The sequence below is a fragment of the Stegostoma tigrinum genome, chromosome 3 (assembly GCF_030684315.1).
Source record: "Stegostoma tigrinum isolate sSteTig4 chromosome 3, sSteTig4.hap1, whole genome shotgun sequence".
NCBI classification, from domain to species: domain Eukaryota; kingdom Metazoa; phylum Chordata; class Chondrichthyes; order Orectolobiformes; family Stegostomatidae; genus Stegostoma; species Stegostoma tigrinum.
In genome coordinates, this window is record NC_081356.1 from 9930437 (window position 1) to 9947763 (window position 17327).

The window sequence follows — 17327 nt, forward strand, 5'->3', positions numbered from 1 at the left end:
CAGTCGGAAACGTGTTTAAAATTGTACCAAGTGAGATATTGACGAACAAAATATTAGCGGGAAAGGACGGGGACGCTGCATTTAAAAGAACGCTTGCCTGCAAATCCCGAATTTGTAGGTGTGAAATCCCAGAACTTGCAGGCAAATCTGAAAATATCTCGCATATTTCTAGGCATCTGAAAGGAAAGCCCCCTAATCAGATTGGGGAACTCTTTGCCAAGCTTCGTAGAAGTGTCATTTTGAAGAAAACACGATGGGGAGTTGTCTGAGATGTTCTCAGGATCTGATGGACTTTAGTATGTCATTGAATTTTGTTTTTTGAACCCGCGAGTTAAAGTTTAGAGCTGGGCTGGTGATCCCTCTTCTTCCAAGCTGTGGTACAGGTGAGCGGGTCAGTGTGTTGTTGACAATGGTGTGATTTCAGCTTAGTGCTTGTGAATGCAAAACTCAGAAAGGCTTTGTTTAGTGTGTGTGTGTGTGTGTGTGTGTGAGAGAGAGAGAGAGAGAGAGGTGTCAGTGGAATTGTGCTAACTGTGTGTTAGTTTGTGGAGATGTGCTGGCCGCAGTCCCGGCTGGTTGCTGCTGTACGCAGCGATAAGGAGATTGGGTTCACCGAGCCAAATGCAGAAAAAGCCGCCTTGATCTTTTGCTAATGCCGAAGCTATCTTTAACCACATAGTATTTTGGTATGCTCTCAGTGAACTGCTGTGAAAATTTGGCGCACCTTTCTGGGCGGAGAGTGTCGTCTTAATCATATCTTGATGTCTTCTTCTCAATTAAGCCGATCACATATATTTTATAAGTTGTGTTATTATTTATGATGGAGTCTTAAGGGCACAAAAGTAGGCCAGTTGGCCCATTGACTCTTGTTGGCTATCTAGCTCAATCCAGTAAATCCCATACCCTGCACTTAATCCCTCGCAGTTTATTTCCTTTAAGTGTCCATTTAGTATCTGTACTGTATCTGTTGATTTCGCCCATGTAGGCAGTTTTTAAAACCCATCTTTCATGTTCTGTTGTCCTTGAGGTCTGGAATTGTTAATTTAACTTAATGTCCCTAACTGGATGGGAAATGGCTGTTCCACAAATTTAAAGTGTTTTTCTGCATGTCTTTCTGACAATTTTTGGATTAGTTGGGAATTCAGACTGTAGCTCAGTCACATCATTTATTGTAAGTAAACCAGGAACTCTCTTTTTTTGGAGTCAACTGTTTGCCACTCTGTTTAGCTAACTTCGCATGCTTCTCAATTTGTGTATGCACTTTATGAAGAAAGGAGGAATTGTAATGGGTCAAGGTATCAGGAAGAGATTAGAAGGCCTGAGAGATTTATTCATTTCATTCATTCATTTTATGAAACGTGGAACTTAACATTCCATGTTAGTTAAATTAGATTGTAGCTATGCTTGATTAATTATCAATTGATTCTGAGGTCTTCAGAGGAATACAATAGTGTCGTAAATCTGAGACAGATAGCTCTACATTCATTCTTGTTTGTTATGGTAACTCAACTCCTTTCAAACTTGTCAAAGGACCTCTGGTGTTGTATACTTTTGATAAATAACACGTGATATAATTATGTCACATCAAGCGAGTGTAGTTGCTGTGTTTGAGCCTATAAAATTCAAAGTGACAGGCAAAGCAATTTGTATGCTAACCAATTACGTATGCAGGCTGTGGCAGTAGTAGCTCTTCAAAAAATAATGTGTGGATGCCTGAATTTGCAATAACTTGCATTTTTAGAATACCTCATTTGTAGGCCTAAGGCACGATCAGAAACTGAATTGACCAGCTCTAGATTGGTGAAGGAAAAGTTTTTTTTAGGTGAGTTAAGAAGCAGTGAGTTAAATGTGTTTGTCGGCAGGGAGCTGCAAGGCTTGGACATTAGAAGAAAGTGGGACTCTAAGTTATGACTGGAACATAACCTGCAGAGGTATGATGGGGTACAACCATGAAGGTTTTGTGAGGAGGACAGGAAGTGTAGAATCTAATGCCTGCTGAGTTGAATGAATGAATGAATGAATGAAGGTTGACAAACAATAATGATGGGTGTTGCTGAACTTCATGAGGATGGTCAAGTTTTGCTTCCCCCCCCCCCCCCCCCCCGCCCAGTTGAAGTGTTTATAGGGAGGATCTGAAAAAGTGAAGATGAAATTGTTTTAGTAATTGAATCATCAGGTAACAAATTGTGGATATGGATTTTTGAGAAGAAACAGAAGTGGAAATATGCAACAGCATATGGGATTTGGAGCTGGGGCTCCAATATTTATGGAAGGATGTGTGCTATATATTAAGAGCAATAGCAGCAACATGCACAGGCTTATTTTTGGTGAAAACCTCTGGATTTTCTTTATATCAGGGAAATTATAAACTGATAGTAAGGACAAGACTGACTTTGTGACCGGGGCAGAAGGTCATTTGTACAGTGCAGCCTTCTGAAAGGGAAAGAGCAATAGACTCCTGGGGATAGGGACATCAAGTGCAGAGTGACAACATGCAGAGAGTGAAACATTCTGTTGAAAGAGGGAAAGATCAGGAGAAAATTGCTTTTGGGGAAAGTGAGGAAGAGAGAGTGATGTACTAGAAAAGGCAAAGATCTTCAGATGTCTGTACAGTTAAACAGTATGTTCTTTGTCTGAGTGAATGTCACCTCTGAAGACTCACCAGCTTGTGTGTATAATATAGAAACAACATATTTTGAGCCATTTTTTGTTACAATCCATTTTGCACAGAATTGCCATTCATTTAAAAAAAACTAAATATTTTCTTTCAAATGTCTCAAGTTGCCTGAAGCTTCCACATATGTAGCACTTTGCACAGTAAGCGCTATTAATGATACTAGAATCTTTCAAATAAACACTGCTGTAATTGGATACAGTAGTCAACATAAGTGTTACTGTAAGAAGAACAAACAAATTATTATTTGTAGCACCTGATGTCTACTGAGGATCTGAAGTGCCACTCAGTCGCTGAATTAATTTGGAAGAGTAGTCATTAATTACTGCATTTACTTGTTTAACAATGTAGGCATCTGTTTGGATAGCATTAGTTAAGGGAGAAAGAGAGAGCTTTTCAACCTTGGAACTTCTGGCTGCGAAATGTTTGAGCTTTGTTTTTTTGCGGGGAGGGGTGCAAAACTGCAGGTAGAGTTCATCTTGATTGTACTGTTGTCTAAATTCTCATTCTGCATTCTATATGAGCGGTTTAAATGTGTCATGTTTTGTTTTTGGCCAAGTCACCAGAAGAACTTGCTTGCTGCCCTTTGAAAAGGCGCACAGGGAAATTTGTGTCTCCCTGAAGAGGTAGACTTAGCGTTTTGTCTGAAAGATCCGTAATGACCCTGATAGAACTGAACTTTCTGACGAGTACTTCTGACAAATGCTAGCTACCAACCCGGAACGTATCTCCAAATTTCCTTATGATAAGTATCTGTATTTTAGAGAAATTCCAGCTGACATTGAAGAAATAACATTTTAAATAGAAAAAAGGGCATGAAATCTTTGCAGAATATAGTGAATAGAAATGCCGGTCTCATAATGTTGAACAAAGGGCTTTCCAACCTCACCAGCAATTTTGTTGCTTAAGATTTTACTTTTATGAGATGGCTCTCTTAACTGGGATTTTTTTCTTCTAACTGTAATTGAGTAAGAGGGAGTGTTTCAAGCTTAACTTGAAGCTGCCAAACATATGATGAATTTTGGTTTCTATTTCATGGCAAGGCTGTATATCAAGTTCATCTTGTTTGTGCTATTATGTAAATTTTGAAGTTGCTTATTCTCTTCTACATTCAAAGCTGATCTGCTAAAATGTATCATTTGTTGATTCATAACACGGACCTGGAAGTGAGTCAAATTTTTAAGATCAAACCTAAGAATACTGCCTTTATGTGACTTCTTCATCATGTTAGGTTCCTTTTGACAATAGGATCTATCTGATAAGCACAATAACATGCCTTTTTTAAAAAAATCAAATTAAATAATAGTAGTTAGTGTTTTAGAACTGCTTAAATTGCTTTGTTCTTTGAAACTCAGACTTTATTACAAACGCCAAATGCTTGAAATACATAACCTCAAATTAAGAATGCTGATTAACTGGTTATGATCATTTTTAGGTTTGTCCCTCAGAATTAAAGGCACAGTTCAGTTGTGACCAGAAACAATTGTATTCCAATGTCAGAAAAACTTTAGCCTTGTGATTGGCAGGAAGGAGATTGAGATATTTAAGTTGATCATTTTCCACAGGATCTGGAGAGTAGGTATAGGCCAAACTGTATCAAGTTCTGGTGCACTGGCAGGAAATTATGTGCTAAACCTTTGGATTTCAGTGCTCCTTGGGAAGTTGTGGACGTGTTCAAACTCTAGTGCTACAATGTGTTACAGACTCATACAGTAAAGAAGAGGCTCTTTGACCCATCAAGTCTGTGTACTACCAAAAATATACCATTACTAAATTAGTCCCACTTTCCTGCACTCATTTGTTTGTGTTGTCTGACAGACTTGTAGCTTTCTACAAGTTTGAAAAAGCATGTTTGGATTTCTGTATCTTATTGTACTCTTTAGAGACCCCCTGATGTGGTTTATTTCCTGCATATTACGGCCTTTTTTATTTTGAGGAATTACCAGTAAAATATTCACTTTAGATTTGAATTCAGGAGTGTTTATTTCTGTGGTGTGCTAGATTTAGCAAGTTAAGATGTTTGAAACAAGAAACAAAAACCAAAAAATTCCAGTAACTGACCAAGTCTACGTCTGTAGAAAGAACAAATGATTTGGATGTCAGTCTACCTTTTAAGAAGGACATACGGTTAAAATGTTAACCAGCGATGATGAGTGTTTCCAGCATTTTTCTGTCTTTTTGTTCCAGCTTCCCGTTCTTTATGATTTTGCCTTTTGGTTTCTCAAGTAGTACTTGGTTGAGATTTGAAGCTAATCTGAAGGATGTACTGTTAATGCTTTCATTTTGAATGATCACTCTCTTCTCTTGTGTCTTTTTATAGGCACACTAGTGTAGTGTTCCATAAATGCAAAGAAAACTTATGGATTTTCACCAGACTCTGTAAGCTCTCTAACCTTTCTAGTTACAATGAGAAATGCCAACTACACATGGAATGTTTTCTGTTTGAGTAGACTATACTAGGACAAAGTGGACCCAGCTTAAGCAAAATGCAGCCCCAGATGCCTAGTAGATCATTCTCTGGAGACAAGAATTTCAAAATACAGTCTGCAGTGTTGAAATTCTTACACGTATCACTGATATTAATTTGTAATGGAAGATAGTTCCGAACCTTACATGGGAGAGAATGTCCTCCAGTTCCTTGACCAGTGTACTTGTCTATAACTGCACCTTTTTATCATCTTTCTAAAAGAAACTTGATGTCTCTATAATGGTTTGTTCCAGTGAAATTTAAATGGATTGAGTTTGTAACTGAGGTATTATAACTGCCACCTGATTTTAAAATGCTCATCTTAAGATTGTTCTGAAGCAGCATGGTAGAACTGAGAGGGGGGAAGAAATGGATGCACGTAGATTCAGCCTGGCTGTTGACAACATGTTTATGCTGAGACTGAGGAAGTATCATTAATAGGATGCAAACATCAAAACTTCTGGCACGCTGAAATATTTTTCAGAAGCCTGAGGTAGGCAAAAGATGCAATATTTTGTTAGCTTTCTGAACAGTTATAAAAGAGTGTTGGGGAACCTCTGCATGTATGGAGAGAGGATCCAAGGCCAATGTGGGGTAGCACCCAACACCCTCTGTATTTTGCTTTCGTTTGCGTTGTTATATTGCGCTGCCTAGTAAACCATGATTTCCATAACTGTCAAAATGTGCTTTGTGCATTGAACAGCTCCAAGTGACAACTGTGGGGGCGGCGGTGGGGAGGGTGGGGTGGGGTGGGGTGGGGTGGGGGGCTAGTAATCATTACTCACTCGCTGGCACTGAAAAATGAAGAAAGAAAGAAATGAAAATTGTGTTCTCCTTCTTTGTACTAAACTTTCAACTCTGACTGAATTCAGGCTCATCTTTTATTAAAATTTACACTGCAACTAGATGGCAGTCTATTCCACACCTGAAGTCTTCCCATATGAATTTACGTAATGCTTGACCTGTATGTGATATTTATCTTACGCAGATTATTGCTTGAAGAAAATCAAATATAACTTTACTTAGTTGGATTAATTTTACTTGCGCATTGTAAGAATTGGAGCAGGCAATGAATGAAATTTTATAGCAAGATCTACTAATTGTGCCATGCGATTGTAGGTGGAAAAAGAATGTGGTGTGTTATTTCAAAAGAAGCTTTAAATGTTAGCGCTCCACCATTCTTCTCTGTGTTTATAAATTGAAAACTTTGGGAAGGAGGTTGCATGTTCATTTGGGTGCTTTTGTCATTCCTGGAAGAGAATGTATGTACTTCTTTAATCAAGCTGACAATATTCAGGCATCCTGCCTGAAAAGGCATCTTCTTTTTCCTGTCCCAATAAGGTGTTTGTGAATCTGATCACAAGCTGTCATTCATGTAAAATATCCTTGCCGCTTCTGAACCGTGTCAGGCCAGAGAAGGGGAATCTGCACAGAACAGTTTTCTGGTGACACCCTCAAGTTGTTGTTTCCAAAAAGAACTGGACAAATACACACAAATTGTTACTCCCCCCATCCGAGTGAAGTCCTTTTTATTGGCCCTTCAGGATCTCACTGAATTAGTTCTAAAAACCCGAGATGTTCAATTCCGATGTAACATTTGCTTTTTTGAGCATCGTCTAACTTAAAAGATTTCTGAAGCTACCTGATGTTACCACTATTAAAGTTGATTTGTAGTCCGCTTGGGCCTGGAGTGTCTTAGTTTGCTTTGCTTCTACATTAATCCTTTGTCAAATGGAAAAAATAACATTGAAGGAGTGTAACCAAGAAAATTATGGTTTATAGTTGAAGCTTCTAGCCATCACGCCCAGATATGGAGAGCCTCTCTTTATGCCCCTTTTGGGTTGCTACGCTTCAGAGCTTTCTCAGAATTCCACCTCTGGATCCATATTCAGTCAGCTGCCCAATTTATTTCTCAACTAGTCTTTTGTCTTGCTCCTTTTCTTTGCCACGGCCGCCACCTCCTCTGTCCATTTCCCACACACCCCAAAAGCATAATTCGGACACATCATAGAACTACATGTTTGTAATAACCGTAATATTTGATGCTCTTACTAGACAAGGGGGTACAGTTTGCGAACAGAGATGGCACACTGTAACATGTGGGGACCGTTTGCAGCAGATTCTGTGAGCATTAATGGGAGAAATGATCTTGCATTTTGGAATTGCTTTGCAAGGATATTGCTTGGCTGGGTTGGCATGTGAATATGTCAGCTTGTAAAATACTGTAATGTCCTGCCTGATTACTGTAACTCATTCTAGCCAAATTCTACTTTTTGTTTCTGTTTCTTTTAGACTTTTGAGTTTTGTTCACATCATCTTTTTCCGACTAACCTGTTTTATCAAAATCTATCTACCTTCCTTGCTCAAATGCAAATTAATCTAGCAAAATGAGCACCAGGTTGTTGAGGGCAAGTCGTCATGTTCAGCTAATTTAAGGTTTTTCGTGAACTAAAAGTGAGTAGCGTGTATGCGTTCTTCTAAACAGGTTTGTTAGCAAATGTCTTTTTGGTACCTGCATTCCAGGGGGCTTGAATTTTGGAAAGGGAAAGTGGCAATATGGGTACAAAGATAGCTATGCGACCAGAATTGGAGTAAGTTTGAACAATTGTTTCTTGATTGAAACACTCCTTACTACTTCAAATTGATGACCTGCTGTTGTCTTTCTCCATCCCTCGCCAACCCCATTTGTCTTTTCACACAACATCACCAACGCAGTTTATGCTAAAATTAAAACCAGGCATGGCGTCCTATTGTGGATTTGTGTCTAACTGATTTCAAGGTTGCTATTGATTATCAGGCTCCCACTGTGATACCTAGAGGTGACATCACCAAGTTTCAGTGGGCTGTGTATATGTTTAACACCACAACCAGTACTGAATCTGGGGTACACTTGGATGATCTGATGTGTATTCAGAGGACAGGTGCTCCAGCAGTCAGTGTTAGGCCTCACTGTTTTACTTCACCTGCATTAATGACCAAGGCTCAGAAGCATTCAAGCCTATTTCAAAACTTTTGGACAACAAAACTTGAAAGCACTGTACACTGTGGAGGATTAACATCAAGCGATGTGGATAGGATGGTGGAATAAAAAGACATCGGCAGATGAAATTTAATGCAGAAAGGTGTCCATTGTTGAGGTGGGAAGAACAAGGAGAAGCATTATGAATTGATAGAGTTCTGAAAGAGCTGTGCAGGTACAGAGGTACTTGTAGATGGGCTATATACATAAATGATTGAAGATGGTAGGGCAGATTGAGAAAGCACTTCGCATGGCATGTAGGATCCTCGGCTCTATAAATAGGAGCATAGAGTAAAAAAGCAAGAAAACTATGCTGAACACTTGATAAGCCATTGGTTTGATCTTCATTGGAGTGTTGCACCATATTCTAGCTGCCACATGGTAGGAATGATGTGGAGGTGGCAGTGTTGGCCTGGGGTGAACAAGCTCAGAAGTCGCAGCACAACAGGTAATGGTCCAATGGGTTTATTTGAAATCTGAAGCTTTCAGAGCCCTGCTCCTTCATTAGGTGGACTTAGATGATGGCACTCTTGCTGGTGAATTGGCAAGTTGCAAGTTCAAATCCTACTGCTAGATCTGTACACCGTCAGGATCATGGTTCTATAAAGTTGATATTGGTACCTTTTAGTTTTTGAATGTATTATGATGTTAAAGTTTTTCCTACAAGTTCAATTGAAAGTAATGGTTTAGCTTGACAATATTTGCATCATAAATGTCTCTTGATTTCTATGTGAACTTTTCTTCCTCAGTGACATCACCAGGAAAAGTCGCTTCAGTTATGGTGATTAATGGAATCTTGCTATGAATAAATTAGCTGCTGTTGGCTTATATAACAACAGTGACTGCACCTCTCAAGAACTGATTTGCCAGGCAATTAAAGGTGTTCCAAAAGGGCAAGCTCTTAAAATGCATGATCCATGGTACCAGCATTCATTGGAAAAAAGTTCCAAGTCAGACAGTTCACACCTCTCATTGAACAGAAACCTATCTGCTCTGTTACGTTGCATGTTGTTCTAATGCATTTTTTTGTCATTTTGGTCAAGGGAAGACAATCAGGTCATTATCATATGCTCCTTGTGGAACTTTACTGCGTATGAGTTGGGCTGCCAGGCCTCCTGCATTTTAGCAGTGAGAATGCTTTAAAAGTACGCTGAATTTTTTTTTAAGGCAGAAGTAGATTGTAAACAAGGGAATCCAAGGCTGACAGATGGGTATGTGGAATTTGAAACTGACCGAAGGTAACAAGGTGTAGAGCTGGATGAACACAGCAGGCCGAGCAGGAAAGCTGACATTTGGGGTCTGAACCGTTGTTCAGAAGAAGGGTCCAGACTCAACATCAGCTTTTGTGCTCCTCTGATGCTGCTTGGTCTGCTGTGTTCGTCCAGCTCTACACCTTGTTGTCTCAGATTCTCCAGCATTGGCAGTTCCCGCTATCTCTGAAACTGGCCAGCTGTGATCTTAGTAAATGATGGAGCAAACTTCAGGGGCCAAATGGGCCGCTGTTCTAATCGATAGATTTCTAAGTACTTTGACTGTAAAATGCATTGAGAAGATTGGTCACATTAGGCACTACATAAATGTGGAAGTCTTTCTGTTTTCCTTTAATTTAGATCTCTTAATTTTTTTTCACTTGAGTTCAAATAATGACCCATACATAAACAATTGTTCCAAATGAAAAATAACATTAGAACTGTTTTAATTGACTTAATTGGAAAAAGAAACTGGAAATCTGTATTTTTTTTCCATATTTCTCTGTCTTCAGGCAAGCACGTATGTGCATGTACACTGCTTCTGTAATAGTCATAGAATTATACAGCACGGAAGCCTCACCCTTCTGATCCAACCTTCTGGTCCATGCTGACCAAATTTCCCCAACTAAGACTTATCTTGGATTCTACAGCATCTGCAGTTCCCATTATCACTAATCTGACTTACCTGTGTTTGGCCTGTATTCCTCCAAAACTTTCCTATTCATGTACCTGTCCAAATGTCTTTGAAACATTGTAAGTGTATCCGTACATTCCACTTTCTTTGGCAGTACATTCCACATTACACACCACCCTCTGTGAGCAAATAGTTGCTGCTCAGCTCCATTTAAATCTTTCTCCTCTGAGCTGAAAAGTATGCCCTCGAGTTTTTACAACATCCGAAGGAAAAGATCTTTTGTTATTTACTCTGTCCACGTCCCTCATGATTTTATGAACCTCTATAAGTCACTCCTCGACCTCCCCTGCTCCAGTGAAGAGAGTCCCAGACTATCCAGCCTCTCCTTATAACTCAAATTCTACATTCCTGGCAACATCCTGGTAAATCTTTCTGAACTCTCCAATTTAATATAGCAGGGTGACCAGAATTTGCATGGTGAAATAGCTGCACAGGGACCAATATCCAGTCACTGAATCATCCTTAGTTTACACATGGCAAGTCCTTGAGTCTGGCACAGCTTCGTCAGAGTCAGCACCCAGAGCATCAGAATCTCTGATGTTCCTGTTTTTACCTGTCAGCTAGGGCTTCCTGATTGGGACTGTTAATCTGGTCCAATCAGGGAACTCGTATTCCACGAGGTCGAGTTGACTGATCTTGCCACAATCGCTGCACACGGTAACCAAACATGGCCTCACGGTGTCCTGTATAGACTCAACATGATAGTCCCAACACCTGTACTCAGTGGTCTGAGCAATGAAGGCAAGTGAGCTAACGCCTTAACTACCATGTCTACCTGTGACACAAATTTCAAAGAGCTATGTACCTGACCCCTGAGGTCTGTCTGTTCTGCAACACTGTCCAGAGCCCTACTATTGACTATAAGTCTTGCACTTGTTTGTTTTAGCAAATGCAATACCTTGCATTTATTCAAATTAAACTCGACCTGCCACTTCTCAGCTTATTGGCACAATCGATCAAAACCCTTTTGTTATCTTGGGTAACATTCTTCACTGCCCACTCTGCCATCAGTTTTGGTGTCATCTACAAACTTACTAACCATGCCTCCTAAATTTTCATCTAAATCGTTTATATAAATGACAAACTAAGGTGGGCCCAGCACCGATCCCTGTGGAATTATGCTAAGGCCTCCAGTCTGAAAAACAATCCTTCACCACCCCCATCACCCTCTTAAAACCATTGCTTCGAGTCCCTGCTCCAGGCTTCGTTTTTCAACTACCACTTCAATCCCTCCATTCTGTAACTAACTGGGTTTTAGCCAGGCTGTTCACAAGTTGGTGTCGCCTTTGATCCTGAAAGGAGCTCCTAATCTTACATGTGCCATCCCTCGGGCCACATGTGTCTACCCCTGTCATCTCATTGGAGCCTGTCCCTATCTCCAAGTAGCTGCTGCTGAGACCCTCATTCATCCCTTTTTTACCTCCGAGCTCAACTATTTCAATGCTGTGCTCCATGGTCTTCTACATTTTACCATCTGTCAACTTGAAGTCATCCGTATGTACTCAAACATGAAACATTTCTCTTCCTGGCTTTGTGATGCAGCTCCAAAAATAAAATGGGACTCTTGTTTTTTGAGAACAGCATTTGTGCAGCCTCATTTTTAATCTTGTTTTTCCCTCTTTTTTTCTTCCCCCACCCCCAAAGTAAATAACTGATTGAGATGACAAATATAGCCTAGTGTACCTGAGGGGCAAACTCACCTCAGTAGTTTGAATAATGTGGAATGCTGAGAGTTTTGTTACAGTGAACAGTTTATAAGGCAAGCCTTTACAAGTGCTCACATTGAGCTGGTTTGACATAGCTTAAGGCCAAAATTTGTTACTTTTTCAGTTGAAATTTAAGCAATGGATTTTCATTACTTCCAATGCAGCATAAGTGACAAAACAATTATCTGTGGTTATGGAACGCAAATTTGCTTCTGTAATTTACATTCTTCAGTACTCAAACAGAACTTGTTAGCAATGGCTATTTTTAATTAGTCATCTGCTACTCCTCAGCCCATCGACCCAGTTGATCAAGATCCCTTTGTTAACTTAGTCAACAGTGAAGAATGTTATTAACACCACTAATTTTTGTTGTCATCTGCAAAAGCACTAAACATGCCTTCTTTCTTGCTGCTGAAAATGAAAGGACCTTCAAGTTCTTTTGGAAAGATTTTTTTCTGTGTCACTTGTATTTAACATTACTCTCTATTTTTGGTTTGAATGGTAAATTGCTTTATGCATTGGGAATGAATATGTTTTTGGAAGCTTATGCAATGAATAGATGTATACTAGACACCATTGCTGAATCTTCTGGCATCTTCATGCTCAGCCTTGAATTCTAAAGTATACTAACTCAAGAAAGCATTATCTTTAAATCTGTCAAATTCATGTTAAAAGAATTGGTCTACCCAGGATAATATGTTGAGGGAAGAGCTCCCCCAATTGCTTTGAACCTCAAGGCAGGCTTTAAAAATCAAAGAGAATCCAAGAATTTGCCAGTAATTGTTTTATGACTTGCCAGAAATCATACCTAACTTCTATAGGTAGAGGACAAAGGACAGCTTTGAAGTGACAGGTTGGTGCTGTTAGCGGGGAGCTGAAAAAGAAATGGGAGAAGCAAGGGAACTGGAAATAACATGTAAACAGGAACTGCACCATAAATGCAAATTCTTATATGGTTTTCTCAATGAAAAGACTTCTCAGGAAGTAGTTTATTGAAGCATAGTTAATAAGGCTGTCTGCTGCTGGGTCACTTCCTCCTTAAATTGTGAGCTGTTGCAGATTACTTACTTTATTCTTGTAGCATTGCTCTCCTGCTTTGTAGGACAGTGAACATCTGGAGTACAAAAGCCACTGATCATTGACGCAACAGTTTCAGTGATAAAGTAGTTTCAGATTTACGTATGAAAACAAACATTCCTTTGCTACTTCAAGCTTATTGTAGCTTTCCTTTCAATTGCGTTTTATGTAGCTGAATACTGGGAGTAAAACATTCATGCTATTTTATACCAGCAAAAATGTTAGGCTTTTTTTGGCAAACTCATTTGAATTTGCATTCAGGTAACTGGTTGTTTCAAATAAATATTTGCGATCTACAAGAGCTCGTGGGTCTAAGTTGGCTTTTAAAGATGTTTTTGCCATCTTTTAGGGCCATAAAATGCTGCAGAAGAATGGAGTTACTGCTGAGCCTTGAGAATCCGTTATTTTTGCAAGTAGCTGTCAGGTTGTAGTTACCTACTGTGTTCCTACAGTGGTAGTTTAGACTTGGAATTATCCTGTTTGGTTGGAGCTCCCTGTTACCTGTAAAATTCCTGCATGTGCACGTACTGGGCATTTCTTTCTTTCTCCCTCTGTACCCCAGTGGCTGTGATTTTGGATTTTAAAAAAAAAATCTCTTAGCTTGAATGCCAGTCCCATGTGTTGTCAGCTCTTGAATATTACATTGCTAACTGTATTAATTCCTTCAAGAGGCTGAACACTTCCTTTTCTTTTTTAAAAAAAGGAAAATCTCAAGAAGAATGCAGGTCCTGTCCTTCCTGTAAGCAGCCCAGCTGGTGAAGTTGCCTCCTGGAAAGCTCGTGGGACGAGGGACAATAACTGTGCTTTCTGTTGGAATTACATGATTCTGTCTGCTTTTTGTTCTCAAGTTTTTGATTTTTTTCTGTGCTTCGCTCGCCAGAGTAAACAAAATGGATTTCCTTTTTAATAGAACTTGTTTGACTCAGCAGTGTACTTTTTTTAAATTGTGAAGCATCAGTGCAAACAAAGCAACGTGTTAATCTGCAACATATTTAGCAGTGTAGTTGTGTTGCTTAGACCCCAGTTGGACTGGATTTTAAGCTGCTGTGTACGTGCATCTGAAAAAGCACCAAACTTGCTGACGTACTTTTTAACCAAATGGGAACTAACAAATTGTTCACTACAAAAGAGCCAACAGTCTCCCTCTCCGTCTCCCTCTCCCTCAACTCTGTGATCTTTATAACTCCCAATTGGGGCTGGCGTTCCTGTTTGTGGCAGATGCTTTCTGAAACCTGTGAAAGCAGTAACAGACTCCATTTAGACAGGTGTCCTTGGTTTGAGAGATTACCAATGTAGAACTGACCTTGCATAAACAGTGTTCAATTTTGTCCTGCCTGCTGATTTTTTTTTTGCTTTCTTTGCTCTCTTGAAGTGAAGATGTATTTTCAACCTTAACTGCCGTACTGCCTTTTGGAAGCTGTGGGTGGGAGGGGTATGGTAGGACATAGTCCAAACTTGCTAACATCTTCAGTAGCTCACCCATGAATTCCAATGGTGAAGAGACCCTAAATGCTGAGTTGGAGACAGCACGTACTGCAGACGCTGGAAGCTAGAGGCAATAAATGTGGAGTTGGAGAAGGACACCTGGTCGGATAGCATCCAAGGAGCAGGAGAATCAACGTGTCAGGCCGAACCCCTTCGTCAGGAGTGGAGGTAGAGGGGAACGAGGTGGGGAGGAGCCCAGGAATAAAGGGGAAGGGGAAGGGGGTGGGTAGGTGGGATGAAGTGTAGGTGAATCTCTGGAAGGATTGTTTTGGGCCTTGGATGGAGGTGAGGAGGAAGTTGTAGGGCCAGTGTAGCACTTTCTGTGGTTGCAGCGAAAGGTACCAGCTGTGGTGGAGAGCTTGCTGGGAAATGTGGAGCCGATGAAGGAGTCGCAGAGTGAATGGTCCCTTCAGCAAGCAGACAGGTGTGGGGAGGAAAATTATCTCTTTGTTGGTGGAGTCTGCTTGCAGATGTTGGAAATGTCTGCGGATGATGCGTTGTACTTGGAGGTTCGTGGGGTGATACGTGAGGACCAAAGAGACTTTCCTCCATGTTGATGGGAGGAGATATGAGGGTTAAAGCACTGGAAATAGGGAAGATGCATTTGAAGGCACCCTTAATAACAGAGGAGGGGGAATTAAAGCCTCTAAATTAGGAGGATATCTGGTAAGTCCTGCAGTAGAACGTCTCGTGCTGGGAGCAGATGCAGCAGAGGGAGAGGAACTGAGAGTACGGGATAGAAGTTTTGCAGGAAGGTGTAATCGAGGTAATTGCGGCATTCAGTGGTGATTCAGTTACTGGAGATTTAGCAAGATATTCAGCATTAACAATCACTTGTATCCAATCCTAATCCTTTTCTTGCAGAATCATTTAGTAATAGTCCTGACCCTGCCTAGACATATATTAGATGTCAGCCTCCATCAAACCTTTCAGTTAGTCAAAACGCATGTCAAGCAAGCAGCTTCTCAGAAATCTGATTTTTATTCTTACTTTTTAAAAATTTTCATATAACCATAGAATTATTTTTGGGATTACAAAAAGTTGAAGTTGTAATTTTGGTACTCTACTTATCCTGCAGGCTATAGGTGGCTAACAAAAACAAATGGACCTGTATCTTTTATTTCTACGTTCCTCCTGTGCCCTGTGAACAGAGTCCAATTCTAGACCCTCCTCTGGTATCCTCTAAAAACACAAACTGAAACCGGATCATATGCGTGCCATATTTTTTTAAAAGGCACTCAACCTTTGCCAACTGGCCCTTGCTTCTATTGTGTACATTATTAATGTAAACATTTTCTCAAGATTGAAATTCCAATTTTAAACACCTAGTGAGGGTAAAACATTTGGCTGAAATTTTGAAATTTGTATTGGTTTTTTTTCCACAAAGGTAAAAAATAAAATTGTGCATGTTCCTTCCAACTGTTAATCTGATTGAAGTGTCTGATATTTGACGGTATTTCGGTCTTAATTTTCGAGTGCACCATTGCCAATCTTTTTCAACGGTTCTGTCTTTTGGGATGTTGTTAGTGCCAGTTTGTAATGTTGGTGATTCGTGTTACATTGCGCCTTAACTCCTGCACCAGCTGAGGTTACATGTAGGACTCTCCTTGTCAACCTCTCCCCTGACCTGAGGTATGGTGACCTTCACACTAAACCACCATCATCCATCTGTTGCTAATCGGGGAGCATGCCGATGGTCTTGTTGGATTCTGCTGACTTTAATGTATTAGGAATCGGATTGAAATTATCCCTGTTCTTGTGGACTCATATACGCTACACACTCGATGTATATTTCACCTTCGTATATTTCTCCCTTGGCTTTGCACCATGCGGACTTTGTTTTTTAAAGACTGATGTTTGCACATTGTTTGAAATTGATATCCCGGCTTGCATTTAAAGTTTACTCGTGCAACGTCTTCAGAATTCTCAATTGCCCTTTTGTTTATTATTTTTATCACTTTCTTTATGATTACTAGTGGTGAATGCAATGATTTTAAACAAATGCAATGTGGTTTTATACTGAGGCATATAGACAAGGAAGGTTTATGATTTTTTGATCTCTGATTTAGAGTCACAGAGCTGTTGGTCCAACTGGTCTGTGCCGACCAGCTATCCTAAATTAATCTAGGTCCATTTGCCAGCATTTGGCCCACATCCCTTCCAATGAATGTACCCATCCACATGACTTTTAAATGTTGCAATTGGACCAGCCTCCACCACTTTTTCTGAGAACTCCTTCCATAAATGCACTACCTTCTGCCCCTTAGGTCTATTCTATGTCAAAAATGATTTCTAATTGATTTGCTGATTTCAAACACATCAGCTGGAGCCTGCTTCCCATCCTGCTCCATCGTAGACTGTGGTGGACGGTGTAATCATCATGTTGGTCTCAAATTTACCTTGTGATAAATGGACAATTGCAATTCCTAACCAGTAGCACTACTGGAATTGCTCAGGCAAGTTGGTGTATTAAAAGGGAGAATTAAAGGAGGCCAAATTAAGCTTAATTGGGAAAATTGTCTTGACTTTTTCACTGAAATGGTTTGATTTGTGACTATCAGTTAGGCCAAATTAGGAGTTGTGCTTCATCAATTTTTATGACTGAACAAATTTGTTAATTGATAGAAAATACGAGAAGCACATGGTTCAATCAGCATCTGTGAAGAGAACAGGTAGGCCAGTGTTTCTTTTCTATCTCTGTTTTTAGTTTGGCCTTTTTGCTTTCCTTCCCTTTTTTTAAAATCTGTCCTATGAAAATGTCTCACTTGAATGCAGGCTGCCTTTGAAGCACCTTACGCCACTGACTATTTTGCTCATGTGAGCTTGTACAAGAACGGCCAAGAGATGTTAAGTATCATAGCAGTGATTTCCTCTCCACTAGGTCAGATTTTTGTCACCGCACCGTGCAGCACCTTACTGTGTTATCTCAGGGAATTAAACCACTTGAGGCCCTAT

General features: G+C 40.0%; 1 protein-coding gene across 3 annotated transcripts in view; it reads left to right on the forward strand.

The window, feature by feature from the left end:
* The window catches only part of mllt3 (MLLT3 super elongation complex subunit), a 149014-nt gene that overhangs the window by 1407 nt on the left and 130280 nt on the right, over positions 1–17327 (forward strand). The gene's annotated exons all lie outside the window — the stretch shown is intronic.